Consider the following 27,258-nt stretch of genomic DNA (forward strand, 5'->3'; position numbering starts at 1 on the left):
CAGTTGCAATGTACACAGCAAATATATAATATATTCAAAGCAAAGCATAAACGTCAAATTCATCACCGTATGGGCAAGGCGGCAGGGCCTAAATATTCAGCGTCATCTTTCTGGGGTCTGCAAGTTGATGACTCCGGTCAACTGCGAGAAAGAGATTATCTACCCAAACGGGAGACTGGCAACTGACATCTAGCTCCAGCCTGAAGTCAAGCAGATTTGAATCTAACTCACTGTAGCCCAGAGCCATCCTTACAAAAGCGTGCCCCCTCCTCTCAGACTCGGGAAAACTATGCAAGCCTTTGGAGACTGGCCAGATCTCCTAGACTTCTCATATTCCCAAGGCTGAGCAGAAAGGGAAACACCAAATGTACTCTCTCTTATCAGGTCTAGACTGGTGTGAAGAAAACATCTTGGTTCATCTTGTGGAAAAACACAGCTTGGAAGAATACAGACATCTGCGATGTTTCAACTGCAATGTCTAACTCCACGTTAAAGCCAATAGGCAGCTAACCTAAATATCAAATGTAATGTCTAATATCATGTCAAAGCCAATAGGCAGCTAAGCTGAATACAGAATGTAATGTCTAATATCATGTCAAAGCCAATAGGCAGCTAAACTGAATACAGCATGTCAAAGCCAATAGGCAGAATACAGAATGTAATGGCTAATGCAATGTCAAAGCCAATAGGCGCTAAACTGAATACAGCATGTCAAAGCCAATAGGCAGAATACAGAATGTAATGGCTAATGCAATGTCAAAGCCAATAGGCGGCTAAACTGAATACAGAAAGTAATGGCTAACTCCATGTTAAAGCCAATAGGCAGCTAAACGGAACAAAATATATACTGTGCTACTGATGAACATTGAGCAACTAATATGCGCAGTGGTGAAACACAAAGTCATTGGTCAAACACAATTAATAGCATCACATTCCACCCTATGACCAATTAATTTTTGTTTCACATATCTCTTGTTTCAAACAAACAAAAAAAAAACATCAACACAAAAAAAAACATTATCAGCAAGTCAGATTTGAATGATAAAAGCAATCACTGTAAAGCAATGGAAGTGGATTAACATATTGATCTCATAACCTTTCACATCAGAAACATCTACACAGAAAAGTGTCTCCAAAATAGCAATTTGATGTAGCATGAGTTCTACTCATGTAAAGGTGCACGGTCCACCTGAAAGGTTTGCTTGAAGGTAAGTGAAAGTCAGAGTTCCACTCGAAAAAACACAGACAGTTAACTGTTAAGGTTGCTTAGTTCCAGTGGAAGAATGCAATCAAACAAGTTGAACTTGAACTGAAGGCGCCATTTGCGCAAAATGGATCCATGGTACTTGCACTTTACTCAATCAGGTTCAGGTTGGGGGTTCGGTCCCTTCCCCGACCCCACACGCACACATCCAGAGGGAGCCCACACATCACATTCAGGGTCAGTGGCAAAACGTGGTAGGATCTGCAAAAGAGAAAAGTATGACTTTTCTTGCAATAAACATTTGTCATCTGAAATGTGCCCTTTCTCTTCCTCTCCCTGTTTTATAATCAGCAGGACGTTTTTAGGGTCCTTTGTTATGATTTCTACAGGTCCTGGAGGGTCACTTGGGGCTTCAACCCACACCTCAGCACTGAGGTTTTTATCTGCTGCACCAAAGCTTCCCTTTTCTTGCACTGTCAGAGAGGCTGGGGCAGACTCATTCTGTACCAAACCTCCATTCACTGCATTTTTGACAAGTTGGGCCATTCTGTCTCCAATTTGTATGAATGAATCAGATTATTTTCTAGTTGCCAGCATAATTTTGATTTCTCCTTGGTAATCTGCAGCAATCATTCCCCCTAAAACCTGATCAATTTGCCATATCTGTACAAATTGCTCTTGTGCGTGCTGCACAGTTTTGATCAAATCTAGGGGAATGTGCATCCCTCTAATCTCTGCCCACCTGTAAGTGGCTTTTTCTCCCAGCTGTTCACATTTCTGGTGCACCCATTTAGCCATCCCCACTAAGTCAGAATTCTGGGTGGACACTTCACACTCTGAATTTTTCTCTTTAACATCTGCAAGGGAATTGAACCAGTTAGGTACAAGCCATGTGGAAAACCAAACGGCTAAACCATTGGAAGTGAACCAAGAATCAGTGTAAAAATGACACATCTCAAGCAGCTCTTGCTTTAAAATCTGACACACATTGTACAAAACTGTTCCTTTTCTTGTGCTAGAAAACAACATTTCAGTCAATGAATCATTAGTCAAACACACGCTTTTTATCCTCAGGGGACACAAATTCAAATGGTGCACTCAATTTCACTGGTGACTCTTTTACCTGTGGTACTCCCTGCATCCTCTCCACATCCTGAAAAGGGGCTTGTGGCACCTGTTCATTCTTCCCCTGTTCCTGATTTATATGTAAATCACTGTTTCCCTCTTGCACTGCGCAGAAACCTAAAGTCATTATTTAATTTGCCAAATCACAAGCGCGCAGCTGCTTATATTTTTTCCTAGTGACCATATACCAAAGTGTTAAGATTTCACTCAGATGAGGGCTATTCTGTTTCCAAAAAATCAAACAAGCTAATTAAACTCGGTGTCTCTTGCTTAGTGCAAACAGTGAGAAACTCTAAAATCTTTCGTTTTACCTCGTAAATCACATTCTGAGCTCTGTTCTCCGTGTTATCAGGTAAGGAATGCACTTCGACTGCCAAAAAAAACCTGTCTCACACAGAGGCTCAGACTGGCTCTCAGCTGTCTTAACCCCCTAATTACTGGAATGAGAAAAGCCAGATTCTTCTAAAACAGCAGTTTTATAGATTTCAGCATTATCTTGCATTAATGTGTTCTGGCTTATTTGCTCACGTAAATTCTTATTTTCATGTTCTAACTGCCTACATTTCTCCTGCATTTTTCTGTAAGCAGATAAAAGTATCCAAACCCTTCTGTCAAAAACAAAAGAAACATCATTGCTTCCAAAAGGCACATTTTCTAAATATGCTTTATCACAGCAAGAAATAATGTTTCTCACAACACCATCAGGCAGTTTAACTACACATGCATTTTCAAACATGGTCTGCCATGCTTCTGTAATTCTCTAAACAACAAAAAATAATTACACTTTTAAATTGTGCGTGCAGAAATCTATAATTCGACTTTCAATCCTGCCGACTACGCCAAAATGTTCTGCTTTCCTACATATCTCATATCAGAGCTTACAGAACCTCTCTGGAATGCACTTCTGAGTTCAAAGAATACCTTTATTGTTGTTAATTCTCCCCACCCACAAGTTCTTGAGAGACGAATTAGTAGATTTCAAGCACACATTCAAAAGAGTAAAAGTAGGCCCAGCAATGAAAGCAAAATATATCACAGTACTTCTCAGTTGCAATGTACACAGCAAATATATAATATATTCAAAGCAAAGCATAAAAGTCAAATTCATCACCGTATGGGCAAGGCGGCAGGGCCTAAATATTCAGCTTCATCTTTCTGGGGTCTGCAAGTTGATGACTCCGGTCATCTGCGAGAAAGAGATGATCTACCCAAACGGGAGACTGGCAGCTGACGTCTAGCTCCAGCCTGAAGTCAAGCAGATTCTAATCTAACTTACTGTAGCCCAGAGCCATCCTTACAAAAGCGTGCCCCCTCCTCTCAGACTCGGGAAAACTACGCAAGCCTTTGGAGACTGGCCAGATCTCCTAGACTTCTCCTATTCCCAAGGCTGAGCAGAAAGGAAAACACCAAATGTACTCTCTCTTATCAGGTCTAGTCTGGTGTGAAGAAAACAGCTTGGTTCATCTTGTGGAAAAACACAGCTTGGAAGAATACAGACATCTGCGATGTTTCAACTGCAATGTCTTACTCCACGTTAAAGCCAATAGGCAGCTAACCTAAATATCAAATGTAATGTCTAATATCATGTCAAACCAATAGGCAGCTAAGCTGAATACAGAATGTAATGTCTAATATCATGTCAAAGCCAATAGGCAGCTAAACTGAATACAGCATGTCAAAGCCAATAGGCAGAATACAGAATGTAATGGCTAATGCAATGTCAAAGCCAATAGGCGGCTAAACTGAATACAGCATGTCACAGCCAATAGGCAGAATACAGAATGTAATGGCTAATGCAATGTCAAAGCCAATAGGCGGCTAAACTGAATACAGAAAGTAATGGCTAACTCCATGTTAAAGCCAATAGGCAGCTAAACGGAACAAAACATATAATGTGCTACTGGTGAACATTGAGCAACTAATATGCGCAATGGTGAAACACAAAGTCATTGGTCAAACACAATTAATAGCATCACACGCCCCCATGCATGATTTTAGTGGGAAGGTGAGTGCGTTCAGGAGCACCGGAATAACGTAGGCAGGGAAGCAAGGTAGTTGCATATTCATGTGTGTCAATAGTCAATATAATTTAGGATCATATCCCAGTATCTTGTGAGTTTAGTGCATTCTGTAGTAAGTGGAGCAGTGCCCTGGGTAACCTACAGCCTCTCAAGCAATCGGCACTTCGTGCAGGGTTGCCTCTAAGTAGGCACAACAGCGTGAGGTACCAATATGTGACTATCTTAGTGGCAGTTTTGAGGTTGGCTGTGTTGTGGGCCGTGTGGTGCACCCTATAATACACCTCCTCCCACTCTTTCTGTCTCAACAGTTCTAACTCCCATCCCTTCTGTCCCACTGTCTTCATCTGCGGGTGATCTGGTGTAGAATGCTGTGTAGTTTTGTGACAAGACGCTTATCTGAAGTTTTCATCACCAGCCACTTCAAAAAAATCGTGAGGGGTCGCTGTGCTCCATGGCGTATCGTCAGGTGCATAATCCAATGTCGGATCTCAATGTAGCGCATTATCTCTGATTCTGACAACAAGTAATCGGTGTGTAGCTGGTCAAAGGACAGAGGGCCCTCTTCATTGAACATGTCACCTATAGATCGGCATACTGTGCATTGCCATGGCTGGAGCACTGCTTGATCTAAGCCCGGAGTGAAGTCAGTGTTGCCTATAATCGGCATCAGTGGGGAGGACAAGGACAAGCTTTTACATACCACCACCCGGTCCTACACCAACAATATAGCCTTAGTTAGGGGGGAGCAATAAAGGCTTCCCGTCCATTGCAGTCTCTTCAAAAAGGGGACTTTCCCCAAGTGCTGCCCAGCAACTTCCCAGGCCATGAACAACCAGTGTTTCTCTGATTCCTCCCTGGTCGATTCGGTCATATACCTGAGCTGTGTGTCTTCTGACAGTAATGCAGGAGATTTGGGATGCCCAATCCTCCTTTTTGGGAGTCTGTAGCTCTGGTCTTGCCACATCCAGGGTCTCCCTTTGGCCCAGACGCAACGATTCATCTCCCCTTGTAGGGGCTGGATTAGACATACGGGTGGTTCTAGTGGAAGGGCCTTGAAGAGAACCAGGATCTTTGGGAGAGCAGTCATCCTTAAGGCGGCCACACGCCCAAGCCTGGGGAGCTGCTATTGCCGTCGTTGGGTTAGGTCACTCTTAATTTGTCAAAGCAAGGCAGGATAATTTATGGTCACTTTTGTCGAAGAGGCCAAATAAACCCCAAAGTAGGGAAAAGAGGTAGCCCCCCACTGAATGAGAATTGGCATGGAATCTGCGCCTCATCTCTGGAGAAACCGAGAGGTTGAGGGCCTGTTATTTGTGTACATTATTGCAGCACCCCGCTGCCCAGCCAAAGACCTCTAGCTCGACCAGGAATGCTGGGTGAGCTGAGATAGGATCATCCAGTGCCACAAATACATTGCTTCCGTAGAGGCTAATAGTGTGTTCCTACCCTCCGAATTTGACCCCTGTAATGTAGGGAGTATCATGAATGCGTTGGACCAAAGGCTCCATTTAAAGAGCAAATAGAAGGGGCGAGAGTGGGCACCCATGTCTTGGCCCTTGCTTACATGAAAGGGAGTCAAAGTGTGTCCATTCACCCGGACTGTCGCTCTTGGCTGCTGTAGTTGCTGAGGACTCATATGCGGAAGCGTTTACTAAAACCAATGTGAGTAAGTGTAGCCTCCAGGAAGCCAGTGCACCTGGTCAAACGCTTTGTCTGCATCTATGGTCAAGAGCATTATCTCTTGTCCAGAGAGCTTGGCCTTATCTATCAGGTGTAGAATGCATTTAGCATTTTTGCTACACTGCCTGTTTGGAACAAAGCCCATCTAGTTCAGGGCAATCAGACCTGGCATGAGAGAACCCAGTTGGGCAGCTAAAATACTGGTGAATAATTTGATATCCACATTGAAAAGGAATATCGGTCGGTAAGAAACGCATTTTGTTTTGTCTTTCCTAAGTTTGGGAATGACCATGATATAGGCATCTAGCTTTGAGGATGGGCCCACTATGGAGTTGAAGAGCTGGGTTAATATTGGAACCAGTGTAGGGCCGAAGGTTTTATAGAATAAAGCTGGAAAGCCATCTGGATCTGGGAATTTGAAGGGTTGCTGAGGGGCTACAGCAGATATGACCGCCTCTATCCGGAGCGGGCAATCTTGCTCTTCCGCCTGTTCTGGTGACAGCTGTGAGGTGCGTGCCTCTCTAAGGTATAGGTCTGGTCCCTCGGGTGCTAACGTCTGGCCAAGGTATAGCTCCTCAAAGCTAATGCTTTCTCTTGTCACAGTGGAGTTTGTCTGCCGCCGATACTGCAAACAGTCCCCCCCGTATAATGGCCTTTTGGGTTTCCCATAGGGTGGAAATGGGAGTATCAGTGGTGTTGTTTATATCTATGAAGTACCCTTTCGCTTGGTTAACCCTCTTCACTACCTTGGGCCTATGAAAGTAAGGCTTTCTGCATCCTCCGTGTTCAGGAAGGACATCTCATGGGGGAAGGGGCCAGAGTGAGGGACACTGTGGCATGATCTGATAAGGAACATGGCTCGATTTCAGAAGCTGTAACTAAGTTCTAATGCTCCCTCGTCCTCAGTGGTCTAGGAATGCATATGTTTTATGGGTGGGTGAGTAGAATGTGTAATCCTGAGTCTGAGGGTGTTGTGCTCACCATAGGTGCTGCCACCCCATCTCCTACAGCCATTGTGCTCCCTCCCGGGAGAGGGCTCCACTGTGACAGTAGCATTGGGCCGATAGTCTAAGTCATTGTTGAATACCAAATAGAGGTCTTCCCCAAAAAGCACCATCCTGTTCTACGTGGACATCATGTCGGCAACAGCCCGGCTTATAAATAGTTTTTGCCCGTCGTTAGGGGCATACAGTGACCCAAGTATAAATGTGGAGTCTCCTGTACTCGTGGAGTATGTTGTGTCGGCAGCCTGCCTCTAATTTCGGCCATTGCAGAACCTACCTTGCCTCGAAAAGAACGGAAGACCAGTATGGCCACCCCTGCGGTTTTTGAATGGGTGGATGAAAAGAACTGCTGTTGAAAGGCGTGAGAGTGCAACCTGTGCCAGTCACCCGAGACCAAGAGGGTCTCCTTCAGGAGACAGAGATCTGCCCCAGCTTGTTCTAAGTAGGAGAGGATGGCACAGCGCTTGGTTGGGTTGTTGAGCCCCTCCACATTGAGGGTGAAAACCATAATACTATTATGTGTACCTACAGGGTAAAGAGCGCTGAGTTAGGACCCCCTTAGATAAATCCCAGTCTCCTCCCCTTCAGGCCCCACCCCGACTCTGGCCAAGGTCTTGTGTAGATGAGTCTGTGATGTTGTGCATCTTCTTGTTTTCTGGGTACATCCCCCAACAAAACATAATAACGATAAACTATAACAAAAACAACATTGCTCTCAAGCCAAAGGCTCCCGCAGGTAACAAAATGTCCCACGGGGAGTTAAGGTTACAGGTCCGTAGAGTGGCTCTATTGGTCTTTGCCCCCCACCCCCCAAACCCACCCCACCCTCCAACCACCTCCTTTGTTAAAGGTATCTCTCAAGTACCATGGCATTCATGTTGCTTCTGCTTTTTCTGATTCGCCACAGAGCGTCTCTAGCACCACTTGTCTCTCCAGCATCATGGGTCTGGGTCTGGGCATAGTTCCTTGGGTGTAGCCTTAGGCCCCTGCCAGCGCAAGAGTTTACAGACTTTCTGTTTTCAGGGGCTAGATTGTTGTGTGATTGCAGGGTGAGTCCTCAATATTGAGCACCCGCAAGCCTCCAACAGTGATCGAAGCTGGTGAAGCCTGTCCTCCAGGCAAAAGATTATCTGGAACAGATGGCCCCAGGTATATATGGAATGCCTTGATTCTGCAGGCGAATCTTCACTGGGTGGAAGTCACAGCATTTTTGCAGTGTGAGGGCCGAGAGGTCCTTATAGAGCTTGAGCATTTGCCATCTAAATACTACAAGTTGAAGGTCTCTGGCTTTGCAAAGAATGCTGTCCTTGAGCTGGAAGTCATGAACACATACTAATATGGCCACTGGAGGAGCATTTTCAGGTTTCGTGGGTTTACTCTGTGCACTCTGTCAAGCTGTATCTCCTTGTCCAGTGGGGATTCCAGATCTAAAGAAAGAGGTCTTTGATGTGGACTTCCACATCTGCACCCTCTGTGCTAGTCGGCGCCCCTGATGCATATAGCATTTTGACTTGACCTGTTTTCCAGATCCTCAGCATGGGCCAATAAGTTAGTCTGCTGATCCCTGAGTTGTATAACCTCCTGCTGTGGCTGTTCGACTTACTTGTCACGGCTGAATTAATGGTCTTCCCGGGTAGAGACCCTATCACCCACTTCTGCTAGATCTCTGCGGACCTCTTTGAGGCTGGATGATAGATCCCACTTAACAGTCTGGAGGTCTTCTCGAAGGGATGAAACAGAGCCTCTAGGAAAGATCGGGTCACCGGTCCCTCTACATTTTCATTTTCTAGTGGTTGTTCTGGTCCCATAGGTGATGGTCAATCTTCAGGCTGGCCTCCGGCTGTTTTGGTCAACATCTCTTTGAGGGAGTGATCCTTTTTGTTTGCGCTGTGGCCTTGGTCGCTCTGGCCTCGGGAGTGTAGCATGGGGGAAATGTGCTGCCAGAGGACATCTGTGAGGACTCTTCCCCCTCTCCCCCCCCCCCACCCCATATGGAGGTGGAGCACTAAAGCACAGTCTGGGTAGAATCTCAGTGAGAGATTAAAAACTTGGTGCTTCTGTCCAATAGTTTTTGATACCCGAGTCCTGTCAGGGCCTGTCACTTGTCCCACTACTCCTCTCTGCACCTCTTTGGCCTTCCCTTCTAGTCCCTGCCAGGAGTCCCAGCACAACTCTCACCAGTTTTTGTTGCGCTTCACACAGGGTAACTCAGTCCCTCAATCCCACAAGGCAATGATATATGCTAGATGTGATCCTCTGGTGCCCTGTCACACTGCTTTGGCCATGCTCATGCTGCGTAGCTTCACTCAGGGGGCCGTCTGTACATAGAGGGGTGCTACTGGGGGGTTACCCTTCAAGGGTCTCTCCCTCTCATATGCCCAGAACGCTGCCTGCTATGTGTGTCATCCATACTGTGAGCTTGACCCCAGGGGCTGCCGGTGTCAACTATGTATTAATGCCACCTTGTGCTCCCGACTGCTTCCGTTCAAACTGCACCCCCGGTCCACAACGCACTTAATATCACTGGGGGTCACCCCTCAGATCACCAACAGGGGTCAGAGCTCATCCCATGGAGGTAATCCTGGGAGTCGCATTTCATTGTCTTACCACATCCGTCTGGTTTAGGAATGGGTTATCTGTGTCAGGTCGAGCCAAATGTGGCCAGCTGCGGAGCTGCCACAAGCAGCTTCTCCTCTGTCTCTGCTCGGGCCCAAAGCTCCTGCTGTCCCCAACTGCCTAGGCTGTAGTGCGGGGTAACTGGATCGTAGCTTCAGCAGGCCCTCCAAATCGGGCTGTATGGGCTGCAACCTATTCCCTCAGTGCCAGGGTGCTGCCTCCGCTGTGGTGTCCCTCATGGTCTGGCCTTCCCTGTAATAGTCCTTCAGCTGGCACACTTAGCAGAGGCATCCGATGCAAACAGATAGCCGAGCACCCAGGATATTCAAGCAGGCCAGGGCCAGCTTCAATTTTGCTGCAGCGAGGGCGTTGCCATTTTGCCACTTGTCGCCCGACTCCTCTCCGAGTCACTGCTTACCAGGGACAGACATGGGGCGTAGTTTTGGCCAAGGGTATTCTTCCCAGTGTCTAGCAAGCTCTGGGTATAGTGCAAGCACTGCGGGCTCCCACCAATCATGAAGTAGGGCAGATGTGAAGGCCTATCTGGCAGTGGGGGCAAAGGGACGAGGAAACACACCCTGTCTGGCTGCCATCTTGTCCACACCCCCCCCTGATTTGGGCATTAAAGGAGAGTTCTTGATCGAACTTCACTCTTAGATTTCTTATCACTTTAGATGGAGGTTCGCCAGAAGTGGTTGCCTCCATTGTAAAAGGTCAACAGAGTTGTACTGCCCAGATTTTTCTCAGTTGAACCGAAGACAGTTCTTTTGCATCAAGTTTTCCACCTTAGAAAGACCAGCCTGGAAACTGTCAGTCAATGATGCATCAATCTGCTCAACAGAGAGAATAAGTTGTGTGACAACCGCATATGACACAAAGTTAAAACCCCTATGCTCCATTATTTTACCCACTGGTGCTAAGTATATATTAAATAAAATTGGGCTCAAGACTGAACCTCGAGGAGCCCTATATTCCAGACTGTTTATAACAAAAACGAAAGGTGGGGAGCAAGACAGCCTGAGTGAACTCTTAGTCAGATAGGAATGTAGCCATTTCTTGGCTTTTTCCTAACAGACAACTGACTCCAAACCATGTAGAAGTATGACATGGGAGATGGTATTAAAGGCCGCCAAGAGATCTTGAAGAATCCCAACGGCTTTCTTACCATGACCCTGGTTGATTTTAATGCATTCTGAGACCTCAAGTAGGGCTGTCTCCGTGCAGAGACCAGGATGGAAGCTCGATTGAGTAGGACGCAAGACATTATTAATCCTAATACATTTCGAGATCTGTTTGTTTATCAATTTTTCCAACATTTTGCCTAATGCTGGAAGCAGCGAAACAGGTCTAAAATGATCACCTGTATTTAACTGCCCCAGTCTGTACATTTTGACTGTGAGATGGACTGAAGGGTTCTGTGCTCCATGTGAGCATTGCCATGGTTTACATTGCATCCTCACCTCTGTACTTTTAATTTTCTAGCCATTTGCATTTTAGAGAAAAGAGTAATTTCTGATTTAATCTTTACACATACATAACTGCCTTGTTGCACTTATGATGAAGTGTCACTCAGTGTCTCTCCTAATTCAGCAAATTATCAGCCAATCATTTACCTTAGCTATGGAAATGTCTAACATTTTATAAACTAAAAACTTGGTAGCCTATGCTTCAAGGCACAGCAGTGAAGCATTCAGCTGTGCTGTAATGACAAGTCGGAGTTTGGGAGAGATAAAAAACAGGAGAAAGTATGAATAGATATAAACAAGAGTGAGAAAAGATGAGAGAAGGGAAAGTAATGCGAAAAAGGGAGCTAGGGTGATGTAGGACATACACCGCAGAGTGCTGTGCTGCACTAAAGATTGAGAATATGCCCTCAGAGAGCAGATAATGCAACCTGAAGGTGGAGGAAGTGCATGCTACTACATTGCACAGCTTCTTGGACTGACAGATTTGTGAAATGGTCCTGTGGATGTCTGGTGATGTAGCTGATTTCAGTGCTTGCCTCTGTTGTGTGTATGCCTACAGATTGGGATAAAGTCAGGCCCTGCTCTGTAATGCATTTAGGTATTATTTTGACCCTGTTCAAACACTTGTCACTCCACTGCATATAGGGATCTGATGTGCCATGTTCTATATAACTCCCTTGTGAAATCAAGTGTAACCTATTGCATTAATTTCCAATTATCCTTCCACATTACATTGCTGTATGCATAAGGATGGTTCCTACTGCCTCCAGTCATATTTGCCTTTGCTGTACGAATTCCAAAATATTGGTGTGCAAAGACGTATCTCCATTACCTTTCCATAATCAGTGATCCATTCGCCACCCCCGCCCCCTACCATCCCAAAGCATGAGTCCCACATGCAGCCTGCCCTGTGGCACAAAGCTGGTCTTCATCCAGTCCAACAGACACTGACAGGCTACCAATTGTCAGGCATTCATGGACTTGTCCTCCGGTTTTCTAAGAGTGATGGACTTTGCTTCAGAAGACCAGAGGTTACATCTTGTAGTCAAACAATAGCCATGCAGAACGCCTTCCACTTGGCCTCAGAACCAATCTCATATCTTTCATAACTTTGAGCGTTTTATTGAAGGACTTGCTTTCAGGGAAAAATAGTGCATGCTTTCTCGCACACTTACAATGCATACAGCTTTCCGAGACATATTTGGTGTGTCCATTTCAGTTCCATGACACGTGCTATGATATATAGATGTGTAATTTAAGCATGTTGTGAAAGATACTAAAGAAAGGACGTATACTAATACTAATTGCTGACCTTCACGCAGAGACTGGGGAATGACTGCCTCTGAAGTTGATGTTACAAATATTAAGGTTATACTCTCAAAATGTTACAAATTCCAAATAAAAGGTATTCAAAATAACCGTTTGTTCACTGACGTATTGAGTAGTGAAACAGAAGCCAAATCAATTCAATTGAGTTCAGTAATTTTTATTTCAGCACAATGGCCACAAGTCATAAGAATAAGTACATAAATAATCATGAATAAGAAAATAAAAACAACTCTGTTTCGTAAATTGATCCGTCACATCTTCACATAATACTTCAAAATATTAGTTCATAAAACCATTAATCACAAAACACACACACAGAGCCAAGGCAACGATACCCCAGCAGGTTAAAATCAACTCTTTAAAAAAACAGGCGGGACAGCACGAGATGGGACCAATAGCTTTGTGTTTTACATTGCCCAAGCCTCCACATGTGCATTAAGAAACCTGAGACAGGAAACACAGTGCACTGTCTGGTGTGCTTCCTATAATTCTAAATGCCACCCTAAAATTCCTTGTCCCCAAATTGCAACAAACAGGTAAAATCGACTTCCTCCTAATGCATAAACATTTTTGGCCGAAAAATGACATGCTCAGCCATCTCTACCACCTGCAGGCAGAACCTATGGCAGTCGCTTGAGTGAGGATTCCATTTAGCTGTAAAAGAGCCAATGGAAAGGGCCCCTAATCAGAATTTAACATATAAGGCCTTTGCTATTGGAGGTTCATTCTCGTCCAGTTAAGCTTTTAAGTGATAATCCACTTTGATTTCCAAAAAGGAAACAGTGAACGGGCCAGCCCTATGAGTGCATAAGGCTTAGTTGTCCATGTAGCGCCAGTGCGCATCTGTTAGCTGAGACTTTGAAATTAAACCAGCATCATCAGGGCAGGACCACAGATTCATATACCCAGTCTGACCCAATTGGTCTTTCATAATCCAAAGACAGGGAATCTTACAGGTGCCATGCTGCCCCAGGACATCCTTCAGTGCCAAACGAAAGGGCATGAGTTCAGGTGATTCCCAGAGCCTCCACCAATACAAAAGTGGCCTTAGGCCGACTATATCCTGAATACACCTAAGACTGTAATCAAGGCCTAAAGAGAACAAGTGGGGTACTGGCTGGTAGTCATATACGGTCCCTCATAAAGAAATTTTCTATAAATTTTAGTGGTCGAGTGTATTGAAAACCCCAGATCTCCCCCCATACACGTTCCCTCCAGAAGCCTGACTTATAAATTGCAAGGGCTGGTGACACAGGATGAAAGGGGGAGACACGATGGTCCCTCAATATACTCCTGCAGAGCTGCCCTAGTTTAAGTCTCCAGACCTGAAAATGGAATGACCAATCAAACCTTTCAGAGAATGTAACCCCCAGGTCAAAAACCTGAACTTGCTCCAGGGCAACTCCATTAAGGGACAGGTTGGCACTGGTAGTAGGGTGGGGATTTAAAACCATATATTTAGTCTTCCCGAGGTTGATCTCCAGCCCTCCCTGCCTACAGAAAGCCCCAAAGCAGTCCAAAAGATGCTGAATCCCCATAGGGGATTTGGAAAGCAAAAGGGTATTGTCCGCAAACAGTAGGGCCGGGACCTTTACCCCAGCAAGGCGTGGGTCATCACCTCAAAATGTAATACTCAATCATTAATATAAAGAAGAAAGAAAGTAGGTACTAACAGACACCCCTGTCTAACTTCCTGATTAACTGATATGGGGTCTGTCACACCTAACTTGTGCATATGTATTAGAATGTAATATTTTCATGACATATATCAGGTACCCGGAGCCCCCCATGTCCCCCAGTACCTTCCACAATGAGTCTCTGGACAAAGTCAAAGGCAGACCGAAGAGCCAAAAAAAATAACATAAACCCCTCAGAACCACATGTTTCTAATATAACAATTGCAACCGGAATGCCTGGTCGATAGTGCCTATACCATCCCTAAACCCAGCCTGCAGAGGAGTTAATAGATTAGAGTCAGACATACACTCATTCAACCTGTTCAAGATAATCCGGCTAAACAAATTGTGGGTGCTATTGATAAGACTATTCAGCTTGTAGTTTGAAGGCTCTGACTTAGAGCCTTTTTAGGGTCGAGCCTGCGTTGCATGCGCTCGCGCATGCGTATGGCAGCGAGACCCTTTTGTATTTAGAAAAGGGCTCGGAGCCCTGTCAACTTCACGTCAGTGTTTTTTATTGGTTCGTGGGCTTCCCTAATAAAATCTGCTTGCTTTCATTAGTCCAAGGCACCCAAATGTCAAGCCTTTTCCGGTGGCAAGCCCTCCTCGAGCGCAGGGACCAAGTACAGAAAACATGCGAGGCTCGCTGTTTTCCATTGGGCTCGTGGACTTTTTCTTCTCTAATTTACGAGCGCGATCTTGCTTGGCAGAAGTCGAGCGCTTTACATACTTGATTTCACTTTTTCGGGTTATGTACATAAATGAACTTTTGCCCGATAGGTGAAAAGTCGGGTTAAGAGTTTACAACGCGATCAGCTCTAACATGAGCAGACGCGAGACCCGTTGCATTGTAAATGCTTGTTTAAAAATTGGGATGATCTCTTCTCCCTGCCCAGGTAGGGAACAATAGAGCGCCTCTCATTGTTGCAGTAAAACAGAGAGAAAAGTATGGACACCAAACATCCCTGTAAGATTTAAATAGGTCATCAGCCACCTTATCAGTCCCAGTAGCTCGCTTTCAGAGATACTATAAACTCCTTCTCCCACCAGCTAAGTAAAGGGCTCACTCGTAATGCCATAGGCAGGATTGGAACTTATCTCCATAGTAACATGGCTATAGGGGTTACCTGATTTGGTGCCAGACTAGCGACTCTCGAAGATAACTGAGAGAAGTGTTCATCCCATTCAGCAGCAGAAATGTTACTATCAAATGGGGCAGGGGTGCCAGAATCCTTGTTGCCAACAATGCCACAGAATGATCGATGGTCCTTGTTTTGAACGGCACTCAACATTGACTCCCACTTAGACTGTTCCCGATTTCTTTTCACATTAATGATTGACTTTTTGTATAGTGACCTAGCCGTCCGAGTGGCAGATTGTGACCCAGACTCAATAGATTGGGAAAGGGCGCGCCTAGCTAATTAGCACGATTTTGTGTATCAGTAGCATTCCTCTTTGACATAGACCTAGATTCTACCAAGAATGCATTCCTGATTGATTCAATCAGAGAAATGTGGATTTCACTCAGCCTCTGGAACAATGCAGGATTATCTGCGGGCCTAATCTCTGAAGCTGCAGTATCCAAGCCTTTGGACACCTCAAACACTTTACCCAGGATAGCATCTGACCCAGCCACAGAACCCCATTTAAGTCTAGGAATGTTGTTAGTCAGAGCTGGCCTTGTATCAAACGGCTCTAGCAGGATGTTCAAAAGGGCGTCTCCCAGGGCTCCTAGTGTCTACCCCAGGGCGTTGTGGTCACTATCCTGCCTAGTTACAACTACCATGTCCATCAGAGATTGCCATAACCTAATATGTAACAAGATGTAATCAATAAGGCTGGTACACTGAGGGCAGTGAAATGTGTGATTCCCTTCTCGATCAGGGATTGTTCTCCCATTACACGCCTGGACACCATTATTGTATGTGAAGGCAATGAGCTGGAGCACTGCAGCTGTCCATCTCTTTACTGGGGAGACTGTAAGACTAGGAATTCCCCAAACTTGATCCTCGTGGCCCATAGGATCCTCTTGGAGGACAGACAGTGGCTCAGACGTACAATTAAAATTACCTGCCACAATTTTAAATGCGTCCAAGGGCAGGGCAGCTGTATGCATACTAATCGTATCAATAATCTTTAACTTCGCACCATTGCCCTCATGCCTACAATATACATTATACAGGTAAAAAAAAAACTACCTGACGGAAATAGAGGGAAACACTGTGCATCTTGACTGTCCAATACAATATCCTTTGACAAACAACCAAGCATGCTTTTGATCCTAACTGACAGCCCACCCGAAGGTCTACCCCTCCCTGAAGTGGAGGTCACCTGAGAAAAATTGACAAACCCTGCTCAGTGTTGGGGAACAACTGACTAAGTCTCCTGAAGCAAGCAGATACCAAACAAATCTACAGTATAAATATACCCAAGTTCCGGCAGAAGCCAAATCTTATGACAGAGCAGTGATGAACAATAGCTGGTATCTGCATAACATGAATAAGAAGTGAGGTGAAAATGAGATTAGGTTGTAGTAAAAGTGATGTAAGGTTGTGGATAGGTGTTGTGACATTTAAGATGAGGTTGTGAGACAAGGTAAAGTTTACGGTGAGACTGGGTTGAGGTGAATTTGAAGTGAAGTGAGTGAGATGAATGACACTGAGCTGAGGGGAAACTGAGGTGAGGTACAATGAGGAAAAGTGATGGAACTGAGAGTGAAGTGGAAGTGATGCTGAGGCGAGCTGGTGGACTGGGAACTAAAAGACACTTTGAAAATATTTGATTAAAAGTCCCATATTGAATTGAGTGAGCATAGTAAGTGAGTTTAATCCTATCTAAAATATTTGCTGCTCCCCCCAATTAACTTTGCAGCAAATGGGACCATGTGATGCCTTTTGTAGTATAATTTTAGGAATTTATTATGTAAGAAACAATAGTTTTTGCAGGCAGTTCAGAAGAAAGATAAAATTCTCTAGTAGTTAGTTAGTTACAGTTAGTTAGTTAGCTTTATTTTGGTAAAAGAAAATACCATAAAAGCATGTAGACGAAACACATAAATACATAAAAAAGATAAAAAGGATATTATAGAACCTCTAACTAATAGTGGCATGCATGAGTGTAACAATTTTGCCACATACAAAATCTAGTGTAAGAATAACAATAAAAGAAGAAAATGCAATATAATATAGTACGTTTAAAAGTTAAAATATTAAGATCATAACTACAAGGATACAGCACATCTCATGCTCTCAATTGCAAACTAATTCTCATAGGTTATCGCTGGAATGTTAGCTTTCAATTTACAGTTGCTGACTCAAAGGTAACAGTACTATATATTATGATTTACACTCCAGAGATTTACGTCTAATGTGCCAATTTGCCTCCACAAATTTTGCCAATGAACATGCCACATTCCCATGCGGGTTTGATTTGCAAATCCTGAGGGCTGTTATCCTACTCCTATGACCCATGGATCTGCAGAGTGGTATAAGCCAATGTGCCCTCTGTGGGGCAATGAAATAAAACGTGGGCTATATGTTCAGCAATTCCACATCCTATGGGTCATAGATTGGTGTCGCTGGCAGATTTAATCCATCTACAAGTGAAAGTGCGTAGTGGTACCGTTCCTAGCCTAAATCTAATGTAAAGTGCACGTGCTAAAGGAGATACAATCAAATCCATAAAATGCTCAAAATCATAGTGGCATTTGAGTGATAAAAAACTATCTGTCAAGCTAAGCGAGGTGCACCTCTGCTAATTTTCCCATTTGTACACTCAACCAATATGCATCTTTCATGACCTCTGCGGCGTTTTTTGGAAGATGGGAGGGATCTGTCCAATAGACTCCCAACCCAAGGTTAAAGAAGATTTTTTTAACATACTTACACCACCTGACTTTTTTTAAGGCTTCCGTGCTCATCAGGGCGCTAAGCCCAACTCTATATGGGCCAAAAATGTCCAGGGACCAGATCCTGATCCAGTGAATCAATGGCCTTAAGGCAGCAATATGCAAGATAGGGTGAAGATTCAAATCCATCCTGATAGGCAAGCTCGGGAACTTGTAGATATTTTAAACAGCACTTTCATAAAGAAGTTTTCGGTTCTCTCCAGATCGTTCAAATGACAATGACCTCATAACTCTGCACCATATAATACTCCCCCCTTGCTTGAGCTTTGTATATCTCCATTGCAGGAGTAATTGCAAATCTAGGGGATTTGTCAGCATATCTCAAAATACACCCAGATTTTTGTTTTAAGCTCATAAATGACTTCGATAAGTGGGCCTGCACTATATGGGAATCCTCCAATCTTATTCCCAGGTAATCGAAGTCGGTTACTCTTTCTAGAACTTCTCCCTCCAAGCATATCTTCTTCCCCACTTTTTGTTTTGTGTCACCAAATACCATGTACTTGGTTTTGGAGGTGTTAATTTCCAAGCCATAATCTTTGCATAAACCCGTGAACTTCTCAAGCAGGTTGGTGAGTCCAGAGGCAGTTTGAGATAGTAACAAAGTATCGTCTGCAAACAGCAGGCAAGGAACCCTCACCCTCTCTATTTTAGGTGACAAAATCCAATAAATAGGGAATACAAACATTAATAAACAGTAGAAAGATTGTAGGGGCCAGCACACATCCCTGCCTCACCCCTCTACGTATTGGAATCTCCCTCGTTAGTTCCCCTTTTGTCCCCCATCGGATTCTAGCATAGCTCTCAGAATTCAGCTCTATGATAAGATTTAGCAGAGGGCCCGGTACTCCAACTTTATTCATAAGTTCCCAGAGTTTACTGCATGGAACCAGGTCAAAAGCGAACCTAAGGTCTACAAATGCGACAAAAAGTTTCCTAGCGCCCAGGTCCAACATTTTCCATTTGATCATAAGGATGTGAAAGACCTGGTCAACCGTGCTAATCTTCTGCCTGAAGCCGGCCTGAAAATGGCTAAGTACTTGGTTATCTTCAATCCATTCCTTAAGCCTGCTCAGTACGTGGTAGCAAAACATTTTTTGTAAATTATCCAGGAGACTAATTGGTCTGTATATTTTTCTTTAGTATTTTAAAGTTTGTGACAGGGCTTAAGAGCAACACACCTAGCAGACTTAACAAAGGGGCGACAACACAATATCCTAGATGTCCATAGGGGAATGTTTACTTTTCAGGTACACCAGTGCCTCTTTTATGCACTGAAAAGATCCTCCCTTTGAAAATGAAATGAAATGTCATGACTTCATAAATAATATCAGTTTTAAAAAAATCAATCCGGACATAATGCCTGTTGCAGATTTGCTGCTGCTACATATGCCAGGTGTGTGCCAATATAAATCTAAGAATTGCTCTTTTGCATTAGAGGGTCTGTTATAGGGTGCTGTTATTATGTCTGTTGTCCAGTGTCCTAGTGTGCTCCTGGTGCCTCTCTGGGGGTTTTCTCAAGTTTGTCACAGTATGTGTTTGATATGTCTGGTTGTTAGGTCTGATCACCTAGGGTCCAAGACACACCTATTTCTCATGTACCAGAGAGTTGCTCATTGTATCAAGATGAGGCTCAGATGCCTACATATAGTACTGGTGATAGCTGACCCACTATTATATGGTAGGCCAACTACTTTCCAACCCGCTGTTAAAGGGAAACATTAGCGAAGTTGTGAGACTTTAGCTTAGCTGATAATTCCCTTGCCCACTGACTCAAGGTTGTTCGGGCATGCAGATAGCTGGTATTGTCAGAATTCTTGATGATACTGGGGCCTGTCCACAAACAGCATTTAATACTACTCACAAACTACAAAATGCTAGTCACAAAACTATGGGGGTCATTACAACATTGGCGGTAAAAGCCGCTTACCGCCGTGCAGAAGACCGGCAATACACCGCCGCGGCCGCGGAATTCCGCCACAGCTATTATGACACACAACTTGGAATCTGCCGAAATTCAGACACCCACGCAAGTCGGCCACACCAAAGGTCAGTGTAAAACTGGCAAAAACAATTCCTCCACGCCAACAGAAACACGCCCATGCTATTACGACCCACGAATCCACGCAGCGTTCTTTCAACCGCGGTATTCCATTGGCGGTATACACTGCCGCGCTTAAAATACACACACATCTCCAAAACACCGCCACATTGGACAATTCAAAATACACACACCTGATACACATACACACACCACTCCCACATACCCAACACAACATAAAACACACACCCACATCACCCACTAATTCTACGACCACAATTCACGACCGAAGGCCAGAGAGAGAGAGAGCACAGCAACTGAGAACCCCACCACACAGAGGCACACAACACCATCACCCATACAACATTCCACGCACAATACACCACACACCACTACACATCACCACACACATCAACACTGACATCAACCCACACATCACCCACACCACCCCATGTCACGCCAAAGACACCCCCGGTTTTCCGAGGAGGAGCTCAGGGTCATGGTGGAGGAAATCCTACGGGTAAAGCCACAGCTATTTGGCTCACAGGTGCAGCACACATCCATAGCCAGGAAGATGGAGCTATGGCGCAGAATAGTCGACAGGGTCAACGCAGTGGGACAGCATCCAAGAAATAGGGAGGACATCAGGAAGAGGTGGAACGACCTACGGGGGAAGGTGCGTTCAGTGGTCTCCAGGCACAACATCGCGGTTCAGCGGACTGGCGGTGGACCCCCACCTCCTCCCCCACAACTAACAACATGGGAGGAGCAAGTCTTGACCATCATGCATCCAGAGGGCCTCGGAGGAGTCGGTGGAGGAATGGACACTGGTAAGTCAAATCTTAACTATCATATCCCCCACCCTACCTGCATGCTATCACACACCCCCACCCTCCCCCCCTCCCCTATCACTCCAAATCCTCACTAATGTACTAATAACACAAACCACCCATCCCAACACCAAGCCCTGCATGACAGAACTAAGCATGGTCACCCCTCACTAAAGCATGCTCACTGCACATAACCAGAAAAACCCCCTAACCATCATCAAACCAACCCACACACAGGAATGCTTGCACTGGGGTACACACACACCCACCCATTGCACACCATTACACACACACATGCAATAATCATGCTCTTATGACCCTGCAGGACCACTAAGGCACGTCACCACACCAGAGGGTCCAGACAACTCCACTCCACCCACAGAAGAGGCCCACAGTGACGATAGCAGCTCTGCCCTACTGGATCCTGATGACCAGCCTGGACCATCGTGGGCCTCGGGACAGTCGGTTCCCCTTGCACAGGCACAGGCCAACACTGACCTTCCACCCTCTGGTAACACCAGCACAGCACCCACCCAGCGGGCCCATACCTCCGTACCCAGGACACGACAATCAGCAGTGTGTCCACCACTACAGGGAACCCAGGAGAACCCACCACCCCAAGAAAATCAGGGACCTGGGGGCAGTGGTAGTGGGCACACGGTCCAGGGGACGGAGGCACAGGAACACAGGGGAACTGGGAGGGCTGCTGTGCGACAGGGGGGCGGACAGGCCTAAGGAACCCACTCTCCACGAGGCCCTCTCCTCCGTCATGGGAGCATACCACCACTCCCAGGAGACGATGGCGACGGTCCTGGCCAAGTTTCAGGAGACCCAGCGCCTGCAGGAGGAGCAGTATTTGGGGTTCAGGGAGGAGCTCAGGACCATCAGCTCCGCCCTGGGCACCATCGTAGGGGTGCTGAAGGACATACAGCAGACCATGAGGGACACCGTGGCACTCCAAGGGGGCCCTGACATTAGCATGGACGATGAACTGCCCACCACCTCCGCCGGCGCTAGTGGACAGGACGCCCCGCCACAGGACCAGCACCCCACCCCCTGCAGACGGAGAACCACCACGCAAGCGGTCCCTGAGATCCAGGAACAGGACAGAGCAAGATGGCAAGACCCCCGCCAGGAAATGAGACCACCCTGATTGTCCTCCCACTGTCCCACTTTGTTACCCTGTCCATACTTTAACTGCCCCAGCTCCACTTCCTAGGCCCATATGGGCAGTGCACCTGTGTGACTAATAGACTGGACTCTGCCATGGACATTCCTCCACCGTCCCCCATCACCATTTTCCAACCCCCCTCCATTTTTGAGCACTTAAATAAACACCCTTGAACCACAAAAACATCTGGAGTCAGTCTGTGATTTTGTAAATATGTATTATAAATGACCGTGTCATAATGCGTTTCCAATTGTAAAGCCAACATACCTATGTCACACATCACAAGTCCTTGAAGGATGCAAGCAGATGACACACGTTGGTAACCACACCTGTGAAACCGTAATGGAAAGGTACAACTCAGTGACCAAATACTGGTATGAAATGACAGACAGGATAGAGGTAGACGTGTGAAAGTTAATGTAATGGTAAAAATGAATATGTTCTCACCTGTGTGTCACTGGAAATATTGCTGTATGACTGACTCCCTGTTGTCGATGTCTTCTTCCTCAGCTTCCGCCTCATCACTGTCCACAGGCAGTTGTACGACGGAATGCCGACTGCTAAAACAACGGGTGCCTAAACAACGAGGTCGGAACACCGACCTCGTTGTTACTACTAATGCCTTTACCACGAATGCCTTAACAACAATATTTCGTTGTAAAGGCATTCCTGGTAAAGTCATTAGTAACAGGCACCCATTGATCCTGCATGCCTCACCCCACCCCCCTAACCCCACCCCAAAACCTAAAACCCCGACCCCCACCCCCTCCCCAAAACCAAAAACGCCCCACCCCCCTCAACCCCACCCCAAAACCTAAAACCCCGACCCCCACCCCCTCCCCAAAACCAAAAACGCCCCACCCCCCAACCCCACCCCAAAACCTAAAACCCCCGACCCCCCACCCCTCCCCAAAAACAAAAACGCCCCACCCCCCAACCCCACCCTAAAACCCCGACCCCCCACCCCCTCCCCAAAAACAAAAACGCCCCACCCCCCCAACCCCACCCCAGAACCTAAAACCCGACCCCCCACCCCCTCCCCAAAACCAAAAACGCCCCACCCCCCAACCCCACCCCAAAACCTAAAACCCCCGACCCCCTCCCCAAAACCCATAACCCCCCACTTACCTGAGTCGTCGCCTCATCTGCATCAACCTCCTCAGCCGACTCCCTTGTTTGTACCTTAACCATGCATGTTCGTTGTTCAGGACATGCGTGGTTAAGGCACAAAATAACGATGTCGTGGTTAAAGAAAGCATTGTTCCGCTTTCGTTAACCAGGACTTCGTTATAAAAAAGTCGGCATAAAGGATGTTTACCTCCACAGGCTCCACAGCTGCCACAACACCGCCATCTGGACCATCCTCCTGCAGAAAAGGCACCTGGCATCGCAAAGCAAGATTGTGAAGCATCGAGCAGGCGATGATGATCTGGCACACCTTCTTCGGTGAGTAGAATAGGGAACCACCTGTCATATGGAGGCACCTGAACCTGGCCTTCAGGAGGCCGAAGGTGCGTTCGATCACCCTCCTAGTCTGCCCATGGGCCTCATTGTAGCGTTCCTCTGCCCTGGTCCTGGGATTCCTCACTGGGGTCAATAGCCAGGACAGGTTAGGGTAACCAGAGTCCCCTAATAGCCACACACGGTGCCTCTGGAGTTGACCCATCATGTAAGGGATGCTGCTATTCCGCAGGATGTAGGCGTCATGCACTGAGCCAGGGAACATAGCATTTACCTGGGAGATGTAGTGGTCTGCCAAACATACCATCTGTACATTCATCGAATGATAACTCTTCCGGTTCCTGTACACCTGTTCACTCCTGTGGGGGGGGACCAGAGCTACATGGGTCCCATCAATAGCACCTATGATGTTGGGGATATGTCCCAGGGCATAGAAGTCCCCTTTGACTGTAGCCAAATCCTCCACCTCAGGGAAAACAATGTATCTCCTTACGTGTTTCAGCAGGGCAGCCAACACTCTGGACAACACGTTGGAAAACATAGGCTGGGACATCCCTGATGCCATGGCCACTGTTGTCTGAAAAGACCCACTAGCAAGGAAATGGAGCACTGACAGCACCTGCACGTCAGGGGGGATTCCAGTGGGATGGCGGATTGGTGACATCAGGTCTGGCTCCAACTGGGTACATAGTTCCTGGATAGTGGCACGGTCAAACCTGTAGGTGACGATTAAATGTCGCTCCTCCATTGTCAACAGGTCCACCAGCGGTCAGTACACCGGAGGATTCCGCCATCTCCTCAAATGTCCCAGCTGACGGTGTCTAGGAAGGACAACAGCGACCACAGAGTTAACAAATTCCCAGGTATGTACCCACAGATACACAGAACACGACACAAAACCCTTCCTGTATGTGTGTTGAGTGTAGGCCTAGCTATGTGTGACGCAGTAGTAAATGAAGCCATGTGGGCCCCTGCAATGGCGGCTGCCTGACCTCTAAACTGGGACAATGGGAATGTGAGGTGACTGCGCTGGCGTTGTACACCGTCGCGGTAGGCGGTCGTAGACCGCGGCGCAGTGCTGCATTGGCTAACATTGGACCCTATGGGTCCCAGGAGCCAATGACGAAGTGCGCCGGCGGTTATGATACGCACCGCCGCGGACGTCACCGCAATTTTCTATCTGTTCAATCACTCGATACCTGATCTTTGACAGGAGAGGACCTACACTGCAAGTGCTGCTGTGACCTCGGTCTGGAAGAGACAATGGCTGCTGCGTCTTGGGAAAGGGCCCCTGCCTTCACTGCTCAGGAGTTGGAGAAGCTAGTACACAGGGTCCTCCAACAGTACACGCTACTCTACGGTCCTCCAGACCAACAGGTAAGTACACAGGGAGCACGTTGTATGAGCTATGCCTGGGTGGAGAGGGCTGGTTGTAAGAGGGAAGGGGGCAGAGTTCAGGGAACATGATGGACTGTGAATGCATGTGCCACATGGCAAGGGTAGGGATGGGGGCCACTCACATCGGCGGTGCAGTTGGTAATTACTTCTCTTCTTCCCTTGTGCATGTAGGTCAGCGCCCACCAGAAGAAGGACATTTGGCGTGCCATCGCCAAGGACGTCCGGACCCTGGGGGTCCACCAGAGACGGGGCACCCACTGCCGGAAAAGATGGGAGGACATTCGCCGCTGGAGCAAGAAGACGGCAGAGGCTCAGCTGGGGATGGCCTCCCAACGTGGGAGGGGTGCCCGTCGCACCATGACCCCCCTGATGTTCCGGATCCTGGCGGTGGCCTACCCGGAGTTGGATGGGCGCTTGAGGGCATCACAGCAGACACAAGGGGGTGAGTACACTCTCATCCTGGGGACTTGGCGCGCAGTTGAGGGGTCTGGGTGGGGGAGGAGGGCTGTGGGTGTACCTAGGCCGGGCAGAAATACGTAGGCTAGGCCCCTCTGTAATGCAGGGCATGTGCCACTCCACCCCACCTCAGTAGTGGGCCAAGTACAGGTATAGATGCCCCTGTGGCATCCATGTGTGCAGATGTCCACCATAGCCATGTAGGCCATATCCCAGCAATTGCATCTGTATATGCCAAGAGTGCGGCGTAGTGCAGGGGGCTGCTGTGTCTGTATTGTCCGCCAACGGTAAGCCATGCACTCAACCTGTCTTTCTTCTGTCGTCCCCTCCCCCTTTTTCTGCTCTCCCTGTTCTTTTGTGCATCAGCATCATCAGGCGGAGGTACAGTGGCACCGGGGCATCCCACATGGCCATGGAGGGCCACACCACGGACTCAGAATGCACCAGTGGGACGGAGGGCGAGGGGAGCTACACGTCGGTCACCGGATCACCAACCAGCGACACGGACTCGTCCGCTGATGGGAGGTCCCTTGTGGTGGCGGCACCATCTGTGCCCCCCACTTCTACAGGTACAGCTGCCACCTCCCCTACCAGCACCCCCCTCCCAGCAGCCCCTCAGCGTTCGCCCCGTGCCCGCTCATCCAGGAGGGTGGGCATCACCTTCGCCCCAGGCACCTCAGGCCCTGCCCCAGTCACCCCTGCTGCCCTCAGTGAGGAGGCCATTGACCTCCTCAGGTCACTCACTGTTGGGCAGTCTATCATTGTGAATGCCATCCAGGGTGTAGAAAGGGAGTTGCAACACACTAATGCATTCCTGGAGGGCATTCATTCTGGTCAGGCTGCCCATCATCGAACCCTGCAAACTCTGGCCTCAGCACTGATGGCAGCCATTGTCCCTGTCTCTAGCCTCCCCCTTCCAACTTCCTCCACCCAGACCCAATCCTCTGTACCCCAGCCTGTCCCAAGCACACCATCAGAGAAGCATGCATACACCTCAACACCCAAAAGTAGCTCAGGCAAACATAGGCACCACACAACCCACAGGCACTCACACAAGCATCACCCACATGCAGACACAACAACATCCACTGCCTCCACTGTGTCCCCCTCCTCGTGGTCTCCTTCCTCCCTCCCAGTCTCATCTACAGTCTCACCTGCATGCACCACATCTACAGGCACTAGGACTCGCACCAGAACACCCAGCACCACACCCCGCTCACCTGCACTCACCACCCCCACTCCCATTTACACGTCCCCTGTGTCCTCTCCCAGTGTGTCTGTGACGCCCCCTCCCAAAGTACACAAACGCGGGCATCCACCTCACGACAGCCTCCAGTACCTGCACCTGTACCCAAAACCCCTAGTGACACCTCCTACAACCACCTCCTCTTCCTCCACTCCCAGACCCCCTCCAGCTACCCATCCCAGTGTTCGTCAGAAACGGTCCCTCAGCAACGTTGACCTCTTTGCCCCCACCCACACCCCTCCAATTCATCAGTCCCGTCGTAGCGCCTCAGCCAAAAAGACTCCAGTGCCAGTGGTGCGTGTTACAGGTGTGTGGAGTGCACCGGCCACCAGGGCAGGCAGTGTGACACGGAGCCAAGGCACTGCCAGTCCACCCCCTGTAAAGCATGTCAAGTTGGAAAGTGGCCGACGGGACTGGGTGAAGACTACTGGAGGCAAAACTACTCACAAGGGTCCCAGGGGGATTGCAGAGTCAGCTGTGACTCCTCCAAAGGTGGGGAAGGCCCAGAAAAAGTCTGCACAGCCTGGTGTCAGCAGCACGGCGGAGAAGGGCGGCATCCTTCCCGGCGGGCCGGACGCCACCGCCAGCACCGTCGTCACTGGTCAGGAGGCCACCGCCGGAGTCTTT

At 47.4% G+C, this 27,258-nt stretch overlaps 1 protein-coding gene across 1 annotated transcript in view; it reads left to right on the top strand.

Moving 5' to 3' along the window:
* The window catches only part of QPCTL (glutaminyl-peptide cyclotransferase like), a 967,717-nt gene that overhangs the window by 458,053 nt on the left and 482,406 nt on the right, over nt 1-27,258 (top strand). The gene's annotated exons all lie outside the window — the stretch shown is intronic.

The sequence above is a fragment of the Pleurodeles waltl genome, chromosome 9 (assembly GCF_031143425.1).
Source record: "Pleurodeles waltl isolate 20211129_DDA chromosome 9, aPleWal1.hap1.20221129, whole genome shotgun sequence".
Classification (NCBI taxonomy): Eukaryota; Metazoa; Chordata; class Amphibia; order Caudata; family Salamandridae; genus Pleurodeles; species Pleurodeles waltl.